Below are 20,473 nucleotides of genomic sequence, written 5' to 3'. Positions count from 1 at the left end.
TAAATATAGCAATGGTTTCCTAAAGACCTGAAAGTTATTTCAAAGGGTTTTGCCATGTTAAAAAGGTTGAGTGCCGATCTAATGGTTATCTCTAGGAAAAGTCTCTAGGGTATCTGAACATGATAGAAGGTCTGCTTGGCCTAGAAGCAACATTTACTAAGAAAAAAGTAACCACTACAAAAAGCACTGGTTGGTAAAACTGGAAAATGATGCAGACATGCATATGTGCTCAACAATTGCATATTTTTATGCACAAGCTGCTTAAAATAGATAAGAGAAAAGATAAAATTGATACTTAACCTAGGTGGAGTGTACTTACATGAGCATATAAGTGGACATGGATGGAAAAAATACAACATTTATCATCTTTTAACACCTGTGAAAATGTACTGTGCAAAGAAGGTGCAACCTACACCTTAAAGACACCCTGTCAAGGCCAACCATTTTACCAGAAATCTTCTTAGAAGATTATATGTGTGTGTATAACATATTTCATGCCATTCCCTTGTGTGGACAATTACATGCCCTGGGAGTGCTTCCAATGGATATGATGTTAGCATCCCCAACAGGCTCAGAACTGTCACTCAAGTAAAGCTCTATATGATTCCCCTGACAGCTACATAAAAGATTATCTAGGGAGGTAAAAGTAAGCATTTATAGTACTTGATTTTTCTGTGCTTAACCCACTTCTTCTTTTTATAGAGGAACAAGTGCCTCTGCCATTTTCCTAAATGCTCCTCTTTTAACTTTGGGGAATGACTACGGAATATCCAAACACTCTTTCTATAAGCTAAGTCTGTTTTTCCTGTCTGTGGCAAACACTAAAATCCACTTTCAGATAACTATTATGCAGATGCACTTAGCGTGGATAACTTTTTCTTGCCATTGCCAGACAGCAGAATTTGTTGGAAGACTGTCAATAGCTTTGTGTGTTTATATGGGGGTATCTTTCTGTTTTTTCTGCTGTCTGTAATATTTAGGGTCTGTCTCTTTCAGTATGTAGCTACAGTCAGAGGGCCTCTATCTGTCTCTTTTAATTCCGCCCTCTCTTAACAGTCTTTCCCTTGACTTTCACAACAAGTAACACAGGGAATGGTGCCAGAACTCTTAAATCTAGGACAGAAGAGGAGGGTGTGAGGGGGTCAGTTAGGTGAGGGCATAAAAGAGAAGGGGAGGTAGAGAGAAGGGTTGAAAAAGGAGGGGCAGATGGGGAGAGGAACACAGCAGAGAGACAAACAACATGCTCACCCCCCACAGAACAGTGAGTTCAAGCACATCAGTGAGTCTAGATAGATGTTTGCTACTGTGTCCCCTAGTCATACTGAGCCCTGGAATGCATACTCAACAGTCAGTGCACACTACAGTGCCAACTATAGCCTCTGACATCTATGGGGATTGTTCTGCAAGGGTGATGTAACATTGAAGAATTTTAAAATTCATCATACTCAGGGCTTAGTATATTATTTGCCAACAGCTGTAGGAATTGGTAACATTTTAGGATCCTGATCGATTGTTTCTTGTGCCCTGTTTTAATTTGTTTATATTTTTGCAAGCATTTCTCATATCGAAATAAGGCATAAAAAAGACAAATGTCCCATAGTAACAAACAATCTCACTGAAATATTATATTCAATTGCAATAGTGAAATAATTTCTTAAATCATTTCAAGTGGGACTAATATACACTATTCAGTGCATTCAAACAAACACAAAAAAACATCTTCAACCCTCTCATTTGCTTTCATTTAAATACGAGGGTTTGACACGTCTTTGGTTTTTGGACTGTCAACTGAACCTCTGGCCTCATTTCCTCCTATATTCAGTGCAATGCAGTTCATATGCAGGGGAATCAGGCATTGCACAGAGAGATATGTCTAATGTTCCCACTTGCAGTATGTATTGTGCTGCAATACCTTTTGTGAAAGCGCTGCAGCTTGAATGTGGCTGTGCATTGCAATGCACTGTGGTATTAAACATGGCAATGCACTGTTCTGTAGTGTGAAGGAGGCCCTAATGTGTGGCATGATGCAGCACATGTTGTATGTGTTATAAAGGCCATGTCTAGTTACACCCTGCAGTGTATACATTGCATCTGACACTTAGTGTACTATGCATGCAAAATAATATGTGCAACAGTAGGGAAATACTTACACTGAATCACAAAAAAATAAATATTGTCGGCTACTTGGTCCAAGTGTCCTATACTAAATTAAGTGCACTGAATCCAAATCTGAAGTCCGTTTCTGCCTAGGACGTCAGGATCCTAAGTTAAGTACGCGTAAAGATGCGATTAGCTACATTCTCTCGTTAAGTTATTATGTAATCTCTATACATAACTAACTTTTGCCTCAAAGTTTCATGACATTACAAAAATGTAGTTTTATGTTGCAACAACATATACAATTACACATAATTCACCTGAGTCCTTGTTCAACACACATGTACGCTTCCGAAGTGTTTCAGGCACTTGCTTTTGCGATTGTGGCTCTCCGCTGTCCCCCGTTGCAGAAACCAGCAGTAGTCGCCCATCATGTTGGGGTTGCTCCGGCCTTGATTTCTTGTTTCCATAACAGAATTGTCCTGCTGGAACCTCTCCCCTTGTTCATCACTCACATCACCCACATTTTGTGGGAAGAAGTCCAGATGGGAATTTTTTCACCACACCCCGTGAACGGTAAAAAAGTGCAAAAACACCACACAAAAAACGTGCACTGGAGTACTATTTGGTAATCCCTCCTCAAAAGAGGAAGGGCCACCCTTTTCTCCAAAGCTCCAGACGAGGGCTGGATACTAAGCCCACCCAGCCGAAGCCGGGATGGACACACATGCCCCCCTGACCGAAGCCAGAGAGGGGCCTTTTCTCTCTGGGACCTGCCCATGCAGGTCCCACAAGATACTAAGCTGGGAGCTCTCCCGAAGAGACGCCTGGTTTTTAGGCCGAGGCACTCTCCAAGACATTAGGGCTAGCCCATAAGGTAATAGCACCCTCCATCAAAGTAAAGTGGCAACAAATACCACACCAGTGACAGTGACGAACAGAAAAAAACATTTAAATAATATGTGCTCTGTGCATAACACACAGGGCAACAGGTTTTAAAAATTGCCCATTCTGCACCAGCCGCAGCTAATGCAGATTAAGGCGATGTGCCCAATCCAAAATATAAACAGTGACGTGCACTGTGCAACCAAAAAATCAAGTGGGGTCCCAAACCCAGGTGATTTTAAGGTGCCCCTGGTTCGCCACTCCAGGGGTACGACACTGGGGCGAGATTCGGACCGCTCGTCAGACTGATTGGTAAGACCAAGCTTTTCTCCATCCTCACCAGCGGGTCAGTCAAAACCCCTGGGAGCTCCTTATCAGGGCAGGCCCAAGCTCTTCCCCTGGTGGACAAGGCCGGCAGGTTCGCATAGGGCGGCCCCTTACAGAGCTACACCAGAGGTAGACCGTCCTTAACAGAGGTACTAGGACACAGCATCTCCCCTCTAAGACGCTAATGCCCGTTCCAACCCTGAACACTGATAAGAACAGATACTACACCTGATCTTAGCCAAAAGGCCGAGAAGCGATAGTCCAGATGGGAATGTAAGAAATTAATTTTAAGTGACATTCGGCAGCCAAGTTGATGGTATGCTGTTAGCATGTTTTCACGAGTTCAGCATGGTTTTCAGCTCGCTGGTTGCCCAGAAAGTTTTGTGCAACTAGCACAAATGACAAAAGCAGCAAGTTCAAGTGGGTTGAGTTTGTCTCTGAATGTGACATCACACATCAAATTGCAGATTTGGGGGCCAACAAAAATGCCTGCTTTCAGTTTAGCACCTGTTATAACTTTTCTAAACTTGTCCTTCAGATACTGAAAACCCATACTGTCACGATCCATTGCAATTACAGAGTTTTTCATTAATCCAAGTTTAATATGAAGTGGTGGAAGGTAAACTTTCTGTGGATCGATGAGTGATTTTTGCTTCACGTTGTACTGGCCAACAGTGTGTTTAGGTCTGGGTGGCCATTCTTTCACTTTGTAATGGTTGCTATCATCACGACTATTCCACAGGCACAGAAAGCACATATATTTTGTATATCCCAATTGCAGGCCAAGAAGGAGTGCCACCACCTTCAGGTCATCACAAACGTTCCACTTGTGTTCTGAATAGTTAATCAATTTCAAAATGACCTCAATGGATTCGTATTCCCTCTGCATGAGCAAGAGGAACAGAAGGTTTTTCTTTACCTTTATGCAGCAATGCAGCTTTTAAAATTTCTTTGCTCGAGTCTATGAACAATCTCCACTGATCTGGTATGTATTCGCAACCTTACTCCATCATCAGACCACTCACGTCAGTACAGAAGCAAATGTCATTTTCCAGCTTGTAATAACCTGCAAACTTTGTGTGAGGATCCCGAAAGTGTGAAGTTGTCGTTCCTTTTTGTAGCAAATTTCACTCCTTTAATCTGGAGGCTAACAGTCCAGACTTCTCTTTTGAGAAAGACAGGTCACTTACTAGATCATCTAAATCTGATTGGCTTATAAATTGTGGCTTACCCCCTTCAAATTGGGGATCATAACGTTCATTAACATCAACATCATCCTCCTGTTCCTCATCCAACATGTCACTGTCAGTAACAAGAGATGTAGGAGGGACTGGCACTGGATTATCTGCATCATGTGGCATTGGATTCAGAGCAGATTCACAATCAGGACAGAAGATTTTTGACTTAATCTTCTTTGAAAAAAAATTTTACTCATACAGAAGTGGCAGTCTGAAATGGTATTTTGGCTCACTCAAAACCATAGGCGCATCAAAAGGCATTTTATTCTTTTTTCCATTCCACCGTTGTGATAGGCCAACGTAACACACCTGACAACAGATATGAGTGCCCAGCTTTTATCCTGATCTCCAATTACACATCCAAAGTACTACTTGTAAGCAAATCTCACCCTCTTGGTTAGGTTCTTGCGTTGATCACACAGCTATATTTGCCACAAATGTAGCAAAAATTGTCTGTTTTATTAACACAGCTGCACCTACTCATCTTTAGCTCAAAACAGACTCACTATGGCCTAGCTGTACTATCCAATAAGATGGTTTCGCACTAAAGATAAGCCCTTGGTCTATCTCGCCTTATATACCTACTTCTGACGTCAGCTCACTCACTTGCCCTGACATGCCCAGCCGCTGTTGGAACATGCATGCCACCAGGGGGCGTGATTCAGCTGAGGCGGCAGCAGGCATAGCAGTAGCTGCAACTGTTATAATGATCCCATGTAAAAATACATTACCCAATTACCGACCATTTGAACAGCTATAGCACGCCTATAACTTAAAATCTGTACGTGATAGGCAAATTCTGAGTTCAGATTTGGAATGAGCACACTCGATATCATATAAATCATGTGTTATTCCCAGTAGCAAAATTGTTGTTGTGCAGTGTAGTGCTTTTTTAAAAGGAAGTAATCAAACAATACCTAATTTACATAGTAGAGATCATGCCAATGTACCAGAATGACTCAAAATTAGTTTAAGAACAGCTAGTACAGGTTGCACACGATACATTAGATCACTGGTGTTTTACAGTGCTTTGCCCCTGCAATCTAGGAAAGGGTTAATACCCTTGAGTGGAAAAAACCTCTGGGCTGTATATTATCTTTTCTGCAATATGCTGCAACAAAGGTCATTTCAAGGTCGCATCATAACTAAAACACAGGCTGTGCTACACGCATGTAACGACTGTCTGAAGAGATAACGTAAAGGTCACATGAAATCAACAATGCCATTTTTGTTCTAACTATTTTAAGCCAGCGCAGATATCTTTAGGATGTCCCATTGCTGTAATTGAAAATTGCTTTGGTGTAATCAGTGCTGCTCCCTGCCCTTGACGGATGACTATGCTCTTGGCAATGAGCTACCATGTGTCTGACAAAGCTTCTAATCTCAACCATTTAAATGTAAAGCTTCCAATTAAGAAGAATATCCTAACTGTGTGTGGTTTTAAAAGGCTAACATGCGTGTAATATGAAGAAGCAACAGGTTTATTCCATCTCAAGTACAAGGGACATTAGGTATGTATAAGAGGTATCCTTTGCTATTTAACATTTATGTACATCAGAAGTACTCCTGTGTTCATATATAAATGTAATATTTTTCTCTAGAAATAGCTAACTTATTATTTGGTGGCTGTCATTTCTGGCTTACCTTATATTCTCAGCTTTGATGCTGAATCCTGAATCACTAGTGTTATTAAAAGGAGGTCAATGATTACAGCTTCTCTTAATGGTATGACAGCTTTGCTTTAAATAAAATGCTAAAAATAATAAATTTAATCTAGAATATGAATGCAGTTTGTTTAAAATTGTGTATTATAAGATTTTACACACAAGTGCATTTCTGAAGTTGTATTATTATATTAGTTATTTGAGCAGATATTTAAATATGATGATTATAAATATGATGCAGGCTATATGCAAGGTCGTATGACAGTTTCTGAATGCACTCCCATGGTTGAGTGCATATGTTCAACCAATTGATTTATGCTTTCACTGTTACTGGATAAGGGTAGGTGAGGTAGGCAAAATACATATCTGTCCAAGACACAGATTTTTACAAAGCAAAGTCAGAATCTCATATATCTGTACAGGTTTAGACCATGAATACTTTGGGGAAGGCCTACTAAAGGAATATAGGCTGTTTATTGCAAAGTGAATTATCCCCTTTCACTTAGCTTAGTAAATGAGATTAGTCAATCATCAAAATGTGTGCAAGGAAAGTTTGCTTGCACATGATTGGGTATTCTGTGCAATGTGAATTTTGACCACATTGACTGGCTAATGGAATTATCCCTTGCAAAGTGAACAACCTAAGTCCCTTCAATAAGTTAGCCTCACTGTGTGTTCTTGTGGCAATGTGATTAATGGTGTTTCCCCATTTCCTGTACCTATCACATATACCAAGTCTTGCAAGACAATAATAAGATTCACTGACTTCTTTGTCACCATCTGTCATTTGGATCTTAGTGCAAAGGCTCCTTTACAGGAAGTTTATTTGCTAGGTGACCTTAGGATTAGTTAATGAATTTTTACTGAATGCCAGTACTCACAAACTTTATCCAGGTTTACATCTCATATATCTTCCTTTTTATAAATCTGATATTTTAAAAATAAAATGCAAGGAGCTAAAATTTCTGATCTTGTGTTGATTATAGGCTTTGGAAAAATTAGGCGTCTTAAAGTCTGTAAGTAAAACCAAGTTACATTGTGTGTTACTTCTCTATTCATCTGCACTAAACCGGATGAAAAAAAAAACACCCACACCTACTGCAGCCTATTACCTGACCCTTCTCCAAGAAGTCATTGTTTACCCTGCAATCGCTCCAAAATCTTCCTCTTTTAATCCATTTCAAGTTTCATTCTTTCACCACAGAAACTTTGGTACTGCAAGTATCTTTGTGGGTAGTAAAGACAAGGGGAGAATCCACATATCTGGGCTGAAAGAACCAGGAGAACTCTACAGGGTCCAATGGAACTATCAAAAGCTTCTGGGAATAGTGGGCCTATAATTACAGAATACCAATTGCTGAGCAGATGTTGGAATCCTTATTTTGATTTATAGATGCACTGAGAATTTTCAGAATGGGCTGCAAACTTTGTTTATAAACCAGGTGAGTATAGGCCCAGCATTCATGTCAATGTGGGATTTAGGGACCAATATACATGATGAAACCACATCAAAACCCCAACACTGCTTCCCAGATCAATACAATGATGTGATGTTCTTTGACTTTACAGCGCCAATAATGATAATGTAGGATAGTTGAAAAGATCAACTGGTTCTTTACAAAGGAATGTTTTAGTGGATGTCAGATTTAAAGCTTTATAAATAGAATCCTAAAAGTTAAAGCCCATTTTTCCTGGTGTTGTCTCACAAAGATGAATATTTTCTTCAAATAGGAAGAATAGTAATATAAACACATAAAATGTGTTGTTAGATATTCACTTAGTTTGCCCCACCGTCTAAAGGACATTGTGCAAACCAACCTTTATTTTATTATAAGTCTAAAAATTCTCTATATTGGTCCAACAAATGAATGATATTTTAGATGACCTATTCAACATGTGCCACATCCCAAACTTTTAACATACCTCAAACCACCACAAGGCAAATCAAGGGACTTTTAAGGCACCTAATAAAAAAATAGTTTTTAATTCAATATTTTAAAATTGTAACATATTAATAAAATTGTCACAATAGCATAGTCTCATATCGTTTCGACGTGCTTCGTGGATGTATCTGCTTCTTCAGAAAAGGCGGTTGAGACCTTTTATGTAATGAATTTCCATTTCAATAAACAGTAATGACAACATCTCCTAATTTCATTTCATTATTCAAATTTTTATATACTTACTTATTTTGTTGGAAACAGTTAATTACCCCTAAATGTCGATACCTCCTCCAAAATTGTAGTGTGTGAATCCATCAGGGGGTGGAGAGACAGACAATGTGATAAGGATCAGGTCCAGGGTAACCATAAACTTTATAGAATAGGTAAACCTACAATTGTGTTTTTAATAAATTTAACTAACTGGTTCAAGTTACCCTTATTCAACATATGGTATATTTGTGTAACTAACTTCATATCATTATTAACCGCTCTCAAAAGCAGCCATTATCTCTACTCAAATGGGTTTTAGCAATAAGCCAAATGTCATCTGATGTTAATTATTGTTTTATTTGGAATAATCCAAAAAATTTATATTGCCTTTTCCCATTTTTGTAGATATAAAAAAATATTTTTTTTCATCCCTCCATGTTGCCTGCGTACTGCCTCCTCACCTCCTCTCCCCCTAATGAAGGCGTCCCATGTGGATGCTTTCAAAGTGAAATGATTTTGGGAATATTGTGTAATTATATTTACTTTGTGTCCCTCTTTGGGTACTTTGTTTTTACATAGCAATCGTGTGCGAGTTTGTGATTTGTCTTTCCAATACGTTTTTTTCAGGTCTTTTTGATTATACCCTCTTAGGGATAATCTTGTTCGTAAATCATTAGCTGCCGTCTGAAAATCCTCTTCTTGTGAGATAATTCTACGTACTCTCAGATATTGAGAGTAAGGTGTACTATTTTTTAATTTTTTTAACTTTTTTTTTAGCATTTGCAGATAAAATTGTATTACCTGGTGTTGTCTCACGGTAAAGTTTGGATGTTATTGTGTTTTGCTTATTGATCCCAATATGTACATCTAAGAATGGAATGGAAGACATGCTCACTTTCACTGTAAATTTTAAATTGTAACTATTCCTTTGAATAGCACCAAAAAAGTCATCCAATTCTGATCATGAGCCTGTCCATATAAAAATTACATTGTTGAACTAGAACTGGAACTAGATGGGGTGGATTGGGGAATCCCTTAGGTCATTCCCTAGACGAATGAAGAAGACCGGGGGGCGTATCCCTGCCCTACGTCATTCCGTAATGACAGGACGTGACAGTGTATCCACATGGGACGCCGTTCTCTAACTGTGTGGCTTCATTAAGGGCAAACCTAGACCTTGTGGCATTGCTCACCCCTTGATGGATTCAAACACTACAGGAGGAGGAATCCACTTTAGAGGAGGTATCCACACTTTTTGGTATGTAACTGTTTCCAACAAAATAAGTAAGTGTATACAAATTTAAATAATTAAATGAAATTAGGAGATGTCATTACTGTTTATTGAAATGGAAATTCATTACATTAATAGGTCTCAACAGCATTTCCTGAAGAAGTGGATACATCCGCGAAACACGGCAAAACAATATGAGGCCAAGCTCTTGTGACAATTTTAAAAATGTGTTACATGTAACTTTAACCTGACTAATTATAAAATATTGATTTATAAGTTAAGTTTTTTTCCTTTTTAAAGTGCCTTAAAAGTCCATTGGATTTGTCTTGTGGTTTTGGATTTATTTTATTATAAGCTAGATTTAATTTATATATTTTTGTCACTGGAATTGAATCAAATGTATTGGTCAACTTTCAGGCACCAGCCTCTTTGACTGTGGTTAAAAATAAAAAAAAGACATATTTTACTTTTTACAATGCCTAAAACAGGACTACCAATCAGAGGACCTTAAATGGCTAAGAAAGATAAAAGATTTGCATTTTGCTTCTCCATTATCACACAAAGGGCTCTACTACTGAAGAAAATAGAATACCATGGGAGAACCTGGGTGATCCAGCAAACTTGGAATGAATCTGATCATAGATTTAAAAAAATTGACAAGTATTATTCTAAAATCACCTATAATAATTACCTATGTCTATGTAATATAAATATATATATATATATATATTTATATATATATATATACTATTGTATTTGGTATGTGTGTGAATTTCGTGCATGTTATTCTTTCAGAAATGAATCTTTCCAAGATTTTCCAGCATTAATTGCATACATAAAATTTTAGAAGGTAGCAAATGTGAGTATGGCATGGTATCCACTCAGTGAGAGATAAGAATTATACAGCCTGAATATTTATACAGGGTAACTCTTCAGGCTATAGTATTAGTAGTATGTTGACATATTTCAGGGTTAAAAGAAGAAGAGATTTTCACAATGTAAAATATATGCGTAAAGACTGTGTGCATGCGCTCTGGAATCTCAATATCCTGTAGTGTGTACTTTGTGGGAGGAATGTGTTATTCTGAAAGCTGTTTGTATAAATCATTAAGAGTGTAATTAATATTTGCATGGTGGTAAACATATTTATGTTGATGTGGTTCGCAGGTAATAGTGCATTTGATGGTATGTTTATTCATTGTATTCATTGTTCAGCTTTGGATGCTGTATACATTAAAAAAAAAAAAAGTTTTGGGATTTTCTCTACACAAAATTAACCCTACAATTTCTGGTACTGTAAAGCATTTTACTATTACTGTACACAGATACGAGTAACTTCAAGTCTTTACTAACATGTTTCTTGTGATGTTTATTGAGAAAAAAATCATTTTAAGCTAAAATAGGAATCTGTGTCTTGTTTTCTTTGCATATTCACCCAATGATGGTGTAATAAATATTGCAGAAAAACGTAGGGAATTCAAGGTGGGTATTGTTTATTATTTTTTCACGGGTAAAGTAGGTAAGAAGGTAAATATGGTAAAGTTACTTTACTTCTAATGCTATCACTTTTTTGTATTTTCCTGTGGACACCTGACCATTACAACTATTTGGGTTTGATGGACAATACTGATCATAAAGGCTTGGAACATAATCAGCATTTCAATTAATTTCAGAGATGATTGGTGGATCACACCAATTCTTCACACAAATTCCAAAAATATCTTTATATGCCATTGTTTCCTATTTTAGATAGAATGGTTATGAGTTTTGTTTTATCCACCTGGATTTGAAATATTAGGTTTGATTTATTAAAGCTCTCCAGAACTGGAGCTGGATCACCCAACTTCACTGATGAAAGTGTATCCTCTCCAGTCTTGTAGAACTTTAAACAATCAGGCCCATTGTGTTCAACATGCTCATATAGAAGTTATTGCCCTATGAGTAAAGCTCTATTGGACAGCTTAAGCCAAGGAGACATGAGCGGCATTGACCCCAGGAGAAGAGACAGGCTGGACTGTGGGTGATAGAAATGTATGATGGGATGGTCAGCTCGTCAGATGGTGCAATTCATGTTCCTGTCCTAAGACATGTATTTGCAATTAGCCTCAGCTGCAATTATGTGCTTGTTTTAATGAAGCAGAGCCAAAAGGTCCCAAAGACATTACACTGCAAAAAAAGTAACTTTAAGTTTAAGTATTGCTCAAACATGTTTTTTAAGTTTACAATAGAGTAGAGAAGGGTAAAACCCCTACTATATTTTGTCTATGTACAATGTTTGGGAAATTCCCCCTTTTTACTTGTTTCCAAAGTGAGAAGTATTCCCCTTTTAGACAGTTGTACCAGAACAGGTATCCCAATTTGAAGATTCACCCTCACCTTTTATTCTAAGCACTATGCTAACATTTAGCATTTCCCCTCATTTGTTTTTATTGTGACAGTGATGAATCTTCCTGATGGGAATACATACAACAATATAACCTTGACAGAGGATCTAACTTTCCCCACTCTATCCAAAGCTAAGTAAAGGTTTTACTTTTAATACACTTTAAATCTTGCATGTTGCTGAAAGTATGAAAATGTGACAGCTAAAGTAGGTATTTACCATTTTACTATATGTTTTTCTTACGTGGTTATTTTTGGTTGTTTCATGTGGTATATCTACATGATCACAAATATACCGAATGTCTTGGATGTCTTGTGTTCCTTTAATTGAGTCTGAGAAATAGAAGTAGGCTAATAACTGTAATTTATTATGGGGTCTCTCTCTAACAGTGCTATTTAGCTACATTACTGGTATTATTAGGCTGAATGAATAGAAATTTGCAAGCTTGAACTCGTAGACCTGGCTTGTGTTGATCGAAATTCAGTAATGACTCTGAGTCATTATTGATTTTTTAATAAACTTTGTATGCAGTCTTTGAGCAGACTTATTCTCTAAGGGCCGTCTGATAGCTCCTGTTAGTCAAAATGGTATACCTTAGGAATCTAATACTACATATGAAAACATTCAAAAGTAAGAGATACAGTTGGCTAGAATTCTGTGTACATTTTAACAGCAAGTTCTTTAATGTTAATTTCTATACTATATGGGACAAAATTTGACATCTAGTGCACTGGGTCTGCTCTTTTTGACATCCTATGACATTGTTGAATAATGCATACATGAGTTACCTTAGAAGTATGCATAGTAAGTATAACTATGTACAATTAGTTAAAAACATTATTATAAAAATGATATATTGCTTTACCAATGCATTTTTAGTAAGTAAATTTGCTTTGAGCAGAGGTTCTTAAACCTTTTAAACAAATGGCCAGTTGACTGTCTGTTACAGTGTTCAGAATTTAGATAACTATTTGTAGTAGTTAAAAAAATACCCCTATATTGGTAGTCAGTGGGAATACATAATGCATTTGCATTATTATTCAGTGGAAGTACAAAATGCTCTTGCTTAGGCAATCACTGGAAGTAAAAGATGATGCCACTGTCAATAATTGAAAGCACTCCATGTTCCACTTACATTCCTAATATTACGGAATTCACAGGATGACAGCAGCAAAGGATGTTAGTGTGGGGAAAGAGGCTCCCCATATGAATATACTCTTCCCCCTTCAGGTACGTGTATTTACAGGTATGTAAAATCCCTGAGTTTCAAATTCAGACCTCAAATCTGAATGTGATAATGTGAAGGATGTGAAGAGTATGGGGCTGATCTGAAGTCTTCAGGTGATGGGTTTAGGGCTCATGTGAGTTCTGAAGGTTAATGCATAGGGACTGATGTGAGGTCTTAAGGTGCAGCAATTTGTGTTAATCTGACATATGAGTGTGCATAAATTGGGGTTGATCTAAACTCTAAAGTTGCCGAAGTTGGGCTGATATAAAGCTACGTACACACGTCAGATTTTTATTGCCCGATAATCGGCATCGGCCAATTATCGGGCGAAAATCTGCCGTGTGTACAGTCGGTGTCGTGTCGGTGTCGTCCATTGTCTGGACGACCGACCTGCCGGATCCACGGACGATGGACGACAGCCGATCCTAATGAAAGGGAAGGGGAGAGCGCGCAGTAGCGTGCCGCTCCGTCGCTCTCCCCCTCCCCTCTCCATAGAGCATGAATGGTGCTGTATGTACAGCACCGTTCATGCATCTTGCACTCCCTTGTCATTGGAAAGGATCGTGAAAGATCCTTTCCAACGACAAAAATTGGAAGTGTGTACGCAGCTAAAGTGTGCATTAATTGGAAGTGTGGACTGATCTAAGGTCTTCAGGTGTGTGATTTGGGGCCCATCTAAAGGCTAAAGGTGCATTAGGAGCGGCTGATCTGAGGTTTGAACGTTTCTGCATTTAGGCTCATGTAATGGTCTAAAAGTGCATGTAAAGGTCTAAGGGTGCATGAATTAAAGCTGATTTAAGGTTAAAAGGTGCAAGAACTGGCGCTGATCTAACGCCTGATGGTAAAGAGTCTGGGGCTGATCTGAGTCTAAAGGTGCAAGGAATATGAGATCAATACATATATTGGGACTGATTTTATGTTTAAAATCTAAGTGCAAATAAATCACAGCTGATATGATGTCTTAATATGCATAAATTGAAAATAATCTAGGAGTAAATCTTCAATTAAACAAAGGGTTTGGTGGACAAACACTGCTATGTATAGAAAAAAATATTTTATTTTATTATATATATATTGTGACACCAAGGCAGGATTGCGAAGGGTGATATATTTGCCCAAGATTCCTCTCCTGTGTGAAGTAGCAGGTGGAAAACTCTCACCTGTGAGATAATTAATGAAGAAGCACTGAGGGTGGGGATATATCATAGAGCCAGGAGCTCAGTCAATAGCTCAGCTCTATTTGGAGACACAGACAGGGGTCTGTGTGAGAGAGCTCTGTTTAGAGACACAGACAGGGGTCTGTGTGAGAGAGCTCTGTTTGGAGACACAGACAGGGGTCTGTGCGAGAGAGCTCTGTTTGGAGACACAGACAGGTGGACTGTGTGAGTGAGCTCTGTTTGGGGAGACACAGACAGGGGCGCTGTGTGAGGAGCTCTGCTTAGAGACACAGACAGTCGGTCTGTGTGAGGGAGCCCTGCTGAGAGACTCAGAAAGTCCGTCTGGGTGAGTGAGCTCAAAAGTGAGTAGAAGGTTGCTAAAAGCTTGGTTTTGAGCTGACAGGGAGAAGCCCTCCAGCTGATAGACAGTGACGTCTTGATGTATAGTAAGTGCCGGACAGGCAAGGTTTTCTTTTGCTGTTTTGGTATTTTATCTGCAACCTTCAAAAAACCTGGCTGCAAACCAGCTTAAGGCTGATACCTGGGTGTGTGATCTGAGTAGGATGAACCAGACAAGTGTCCTTTGACCCCAGCAAAGGCGATCCTGAGCATAACCCCTCACAATATATACAAACATACCATTCTGCCACTTTAAATAAGGTTTATTTAAATAACACCATCATAATAAAAATAGCACATCTACGGTATATTTAATGATTATTTATTTGAAAATGGTGATTACAAGGGCAAACATAACCTGATTTGATAAAAGGCCCGGCATATCTGCCTTAATATTTATTGTACATAAGCACTTGCCATTAGCACCGTGACACAGGTGCTGTGCTTACTAATATCCTCCTAAAGAGTAGATGCAGTTGACATGGATCAAGTTAGATGACAAGGAAATAAAGGGATCCCTGGTTCCTGTTTAGGGTTGCCACAAGGTTAGCCCATTAGCAGAGAAAGTGCTGTAAAGTGATTGAGAAAGTTTTATTATTAGGGCAGAAACATAGAAGAAATAGGTGTATCCTTTTTTTAAAAATGTGGTAAATTAGTTCATGTAACTAACTGCACTAGCCAGGAATAAATGTCAGCCAAACTGCTATATCAATCAAATTTGAAACAAACCTTGCGTTACAGGGGGTGAGCCCAGCGTTTCACTAGTAAAATGCATAAAGGCCTTCTTTGTAGGGACACAATAGCAATAGTAATTGAACAAGGTCATCTAACATGTTTATTTAATTCTGTTCCCAGCAGAACAATTATCTAGGGCCGTAAAAAAGTATCTCATACCTTAAATACTCTTGGTCAGGTCATCTGTGAAGAGATTGGTAGAACCTCATCTTCTGTCAATGGATGCCCTAAGAAATATCTGACCTGCTTCTGGAACCCACTCAAGGAGCACACCTTTGTGAGAAACAAGCTTGCAATTCCCAGGTAAAACCTGTTGGTAAGAGTTTCCTGTGTTGACATCAGACGGATTTGATTTACCAAGACAAAGGCAAACAATATTTTATGAATCAAGGTATAATAAAACCTGTTAACTCCAGTTGTCCTGCACACTTATTTTTAACAATATCCCATGACCAATAGCGAGGTACTGGCAGTGACCAAAATTCAGGGCATTGTCAGATTTTTTCATGGTAACTTCTTCTGCATTAAGGCAGTCAATTCCAAATAAATGGGGTGTCTTACACTGATTTTACTAAAAGTTCACTTTATTAGCTTCCAGGTGTAGCAGTACTAAATGTGTTTAATGTAACAGCTCATGCTCCCTACTGATTGGAGAACTCTAACTCTGACTTTGTAGACTAGGGGACCAGATATTTTTTTACTGTATCTCCAATATTATGCCTTCTGCTCAAACCTTCTTCTCCAGGTTTTTGAGAGACATTTTGAAGAAATATCTTTCTATTTGAGGTACTGAAGATGGGGACTTCCATCAGTGCACTGGAGGAGAAAAAAAGAATAGAAGGGAAGGTAAGAATGAAAGAGAAGCAAAATGATGAAGGGGTAGTGGCATACTCGTTATAGTTAACACTGGGGGTGGAATATTTTTTTACATTACATATGTTTTAGTAATATTATTGTGAAAATGTCTGTTGAGAAATAATGGAAGACATGAAATAAACAGGAACTATTTCACAGTTTGACATGGGGTGGAAACGTAAAGATGACCTTCAATGCCCACATACCATGAAAAACCTTCAACAATTTTCTATTTACCTTTTTTCACATTTTAGTCCTGAATAAACATACTTACCAGCCCATTGTAATGTGCATTGTCTTCTTCCAATCAGTCACTCTGTTACTGCATGCTCAGTCCTGTGCTGCAATCTTTATGTTCCATGTCATCTGGAGCTGTCTGCCTCTTTATTCCTACAGCTGCCCACCCCATGACATCTCACACATATATGGCCCTTTTTTCTCTTTCTCTTTACCACATGAGTGAGATATCATGGGTATGTGCTGTACATGGATTTTCAGCTGTTACTATTATGAACACAATTTAAAGCCTTTTGAAGGAAAATATTCAAGTTTATAGACTTGGAGTATAGTCTGGGTTATTTACCACAGAGATATCACAAGTCAGCACATAAAGTTCTCTAAAGCTATTTTTCTGTGACCTGACTGCCCAGAGTATTTAAGGTCATCAGTTGTGCTGAGATAAAAAACAATTGTAGTTGTGACAAAATTGTAAACATTTCGGGACTTGCTGTAGAATGTTAGAAGAGCATGTTTTCATGGTTTTTATTAAACAGAAAAGAATCAATATTAAAGATAAAATGTACACTCACAAATAACTTTATTGAACTGAGCTATATATAAAAATAAAAACATGAACATAGTACTTGTTGCCAATCAAGTGGGCTAAACATAATCTATTATTATTTGTTAAAATTAAATACAAAATCTGCTCTCTGTTGGTAGGTGAACATCACTAATAGTGATGAAAGTTGGCTGTTTGCTTCCACATGGGCTGACACATGACCTTTATTTGGCCATGGCAGTAGAAGTATAATTTTAAAAACTGCCAATAAATGCAATGATTTTAGAGGGTGGCTGTATGTCAAGGTATTTTCTCACTAGGCTCAGTGATTAGTGTGTTCCCTAGCGTAATTGGTCCAATGAAGTATGGTTGGGGAGGCATGCAGCAGCTACCTCACTATATATATAAATATTTCAGTTTCAGTACAGTACAGCACTGTTCTGCTCTATGCATTAGGATCGTTAGTCGTCCATCGTCCATGTACACATGCCAGATTCTCGCCCGATATCGGCCCTGAGCCGATTATCGGGCATAAACCGTTGGACGTGTGTACGTAGCTTTTTTCTAAGGCTTTATTTCACCTACCAAAGTTTTTATCTCTGCTGTCTTGAAGTGCTTCCCTAAACTTCTGGCTAATCTAAAATTTTGACAGCAGGACAACATGAATCATGATTACTTGGGCTAATACTATATATTTAGGGCCTGCACTTTGCATACACTGCAGACACACTGTTGCACACCAAAATAAAACTACAAATGCAAACTTGCAATTATGGAGCTCTATTGTATGCACCACTGTTGTGTTGGCTTGCACTGAGCATTTGTGTGCACAGAGGGTAGATAATTTCTTCTTTTCTCTCCACCAGTATCTTCATGTCTGTCTGAGGACCCTGTGGGGAACTTGCAAGTTGTGGGGTAATTAGGAGGCTCTATAGAGGCCGTGCAAGTGAATATTGCCACCAGAAAACCTGCAAGTCTTCTGCAGAAATCTGTCACATACATCTTGACCAGAATAGATGGTACTATAAAGAAAAAGAGTAAGTCAATAAAAACTAGGATGTGTGGCTAATAGAGAATATTGTCACAGTGACAGGGTAATCACAGGTGGCAGGTGGACCTTCAGTGTTACCTGGCCACTTGGTGGAAACATGAGTGGGGCACGGAGTTTAAGGCCCTAACATCCGGCTTCACCAACATACTTGCAAGCGGTGATGGCCTTTGGGGGCAGTGCCTACGTTTCTGGCACCTGTACACGCAGGGGCTGGTGACTGCTGACTGCAACAAGGTTCAAAAAGGTTTCAGTACATGAGCAGTAGGCTAAAGTGTAGTCAGAGAGGATGAGGTCAGGGCAGGTGGCAATCAAGAATGGTCAGGACAGAGCTGGGGTCACAAAAACCACAGACAGAACCGGGGAGCTGAAAACTGAAGACTAACAAAAACTCCTTGTTCAGGCAAATCCTGTTGCTTGTTAATTAAATAAGAAAAGTCATGTGACTGGAGGAGCCGATGTGACATGCAGGGAATGCATCCCACCACCAGAGGGAGTGCGAAAGCTCAAGTGGTGTTTACACTTTCACCAGCAGATGGAGTGCATCTGCACAAAACCCCTGTCCTCTGGGGTGAAAGAGCAATTTTCATTGGGTGACATGGCTTGGACTGGGAAGTGAGCACAGCATGGGATTCCTGGGCAGAGCTGCTGCTGGCTGTGCAAAGTAAATGGAGGTGAAGAAGGCACAAATTTCCTAGTCCTACGGGAATCTATAACAAATATTTTGTGTCACATAGGTTTATCAAAACTTTAATTTGTTCCATATTCTAGTCAAAAACTGCTGAAAAACATTGATTGCCATTTACAAGTTCCCCAACTCAGACACTGTTAACAGGTAACTGCTAGAAAGAAAATTAATGTCTTCTAGTCTGGGTACAAATACCTCTGACGTCAGCCTTTCCAATGTGAAAGCCATGGTTAAAGTAAGCATATTTGGCTTTGGCTTGTTTTTTGTTTTGTTTTTCTATATGGAGAGGTCTGATCTAAATAGTGGACTTTGTATTTTAGGTCAAATTCCACTTTATTAAAATATGGTCAAATCTGGTAAAGATGCAACTTTAATCCTTTGTTGTTATATATCTACTTTATATGTATTTCTGGAAAATATTGTTCCAGCCTCTAGTATCAATGAATTAACACCATCCAACTCTGGTGTCCATAAAATGTACACCTCTAAAGCTTTTAAAACATATATCATCCTCAGAACATTCTGTTCTCCAGCATCAGTGTTTCAGTTTACATCATGTTACATCCTAGCTCCACTAGCACTAGCACTGCTGCCCGTCACAATGTTTTCCAGCAAAAGGATTATAACATTATCATATATATAAATAAATAAATATATATATATATATATATATATATATATATATACTCTCTATATATATAAGGAAGGTGACTCGGCTGTGTCTACTCTTGGTGTAATTATTCTTCAAGGGAAGTGATTATACTTATTAGTGATCTCTTTTACTTGAAGCAATCGTTACCAAGAGGCACAGTGAAGAATTTAATGTCTATTGGCTACCATTTTGCCATTAAAGTACTGTTTATTTTTTTATATCCTAGCAGCTTGATGCATTACTCACTCCTTCAGATAATCTGAACCAGTTTTATCTTCACGTTGCTACAGGACAGTACAGGTCAGCAGGATGAACCGGAATAAATTCTTCTTTATCAGCAGGATTCGGTGGCATTTTCAGCAGAGGTAAGAGGTAAGAGCACCTTCTATTAGGATGTTAATTTCTGCAACTTTCTGCCTTCATTTGGTTGTTATTCACATTTGGAATTTGTGTCATTTCTGCTTCATATATTTCCCTTCATACACTATATTTGATTTTGTAATTTTTCCATTGTGATTCAAAGGCCAAAACACACAATTCTGTATAGGTTATGTAAACTTTAGTCTGTTTTGCAATAGTATCAAATACTCGGGTAAACATATTCAAAACAAACTTAAAACAGGCTCACAAGTTTCTGCAACCTAAAATATTAATAGAAGTAATTTTAAAAAGGATTTTTAGTCTTGTTTTGTGCTAGCTGTGCCTGCAAATAGTTTACCTGTGTCCAGAATATTCTTAAATAAAATTACTTTTAAATATGCGCTCATTTGTCTGAATAGGAATTATGGAACAATTCATCTTCAATTTCAAAGGCTCTGAGATGTTATTTTATTTTTATTTATTTTTTTTTTTACAATGAACCAGAAATTTGGCATCCTGCCAGGCCTACTGTGCAAACAGGGGTTTTTATGTTGTTCAAAAGTGAAAAAAACATGTAACAGGTTGAACCCTC

The 20,473-nt window shown here is 38.3% G+C and overlaps 1 protein-coding gene and 1 pseudogene across 26 annotated transcripts in view; one reads left to right on the top strand and one right to left on the bottom strand.

Moving 5' to 3' along the window:
- Positions 1-3,396: 3,396 nt before the first annotated feature.
- LOC140334422 (U2 spliceosomal RNA) lies at positions 3,397-3,567 on the bottom strand (annotated as a pseudogene).
- A 2,270-nt stretch (positions 3,568-5,837) lies between these two features.
- Positions 5,838-20,473, top strand: part of LOC140333520 (olfactory receptor 10A7-like) — a 50,908-nt gene continuing 36,272 nt past the window's right edge. For 3 of the 26 annotated variants that reach the window (XM_072415233.1, XM_072415221.1, XM_072415225.1), the window contains exons 1-3: positions 9,791-16,343; positions 18,000-18,170; positions 19,812-19,886. The gene's annotated coding sequence lies outside the window, so the exon portion shown is untranslated. Of the gene's footprint in view, positions 6,059-9,771; positions 16,344-17,999; positions 18,171-19,747; positions 19,894-20,473 lie in introns of those variants that run through there. The other 23 variants (XM_072415230.1, XM_072415219.1, XM_072415222.1 and 20 more) reach the window with 16 other exon arrangements.

Source organism: Pyxicephalus adspersus, chromosome 6, assembly GCF_032062135.1.
Source record: "Pyxicephalus adspersus chromosome 6, UCB_Pads_2.0, whole genome shotgun sequence".
Lineage (NCBI taxonomy): Eukaryota > Metazoa > Chordata > Amphibia > Anura > Pyxicephalidae > Pyxicephalus > Pyxicephalus adspersus.
Note: the sequence above shows the minus strand (reverse complement) of the source record. Positions and strands in the feature narration are given on the sequence as shown.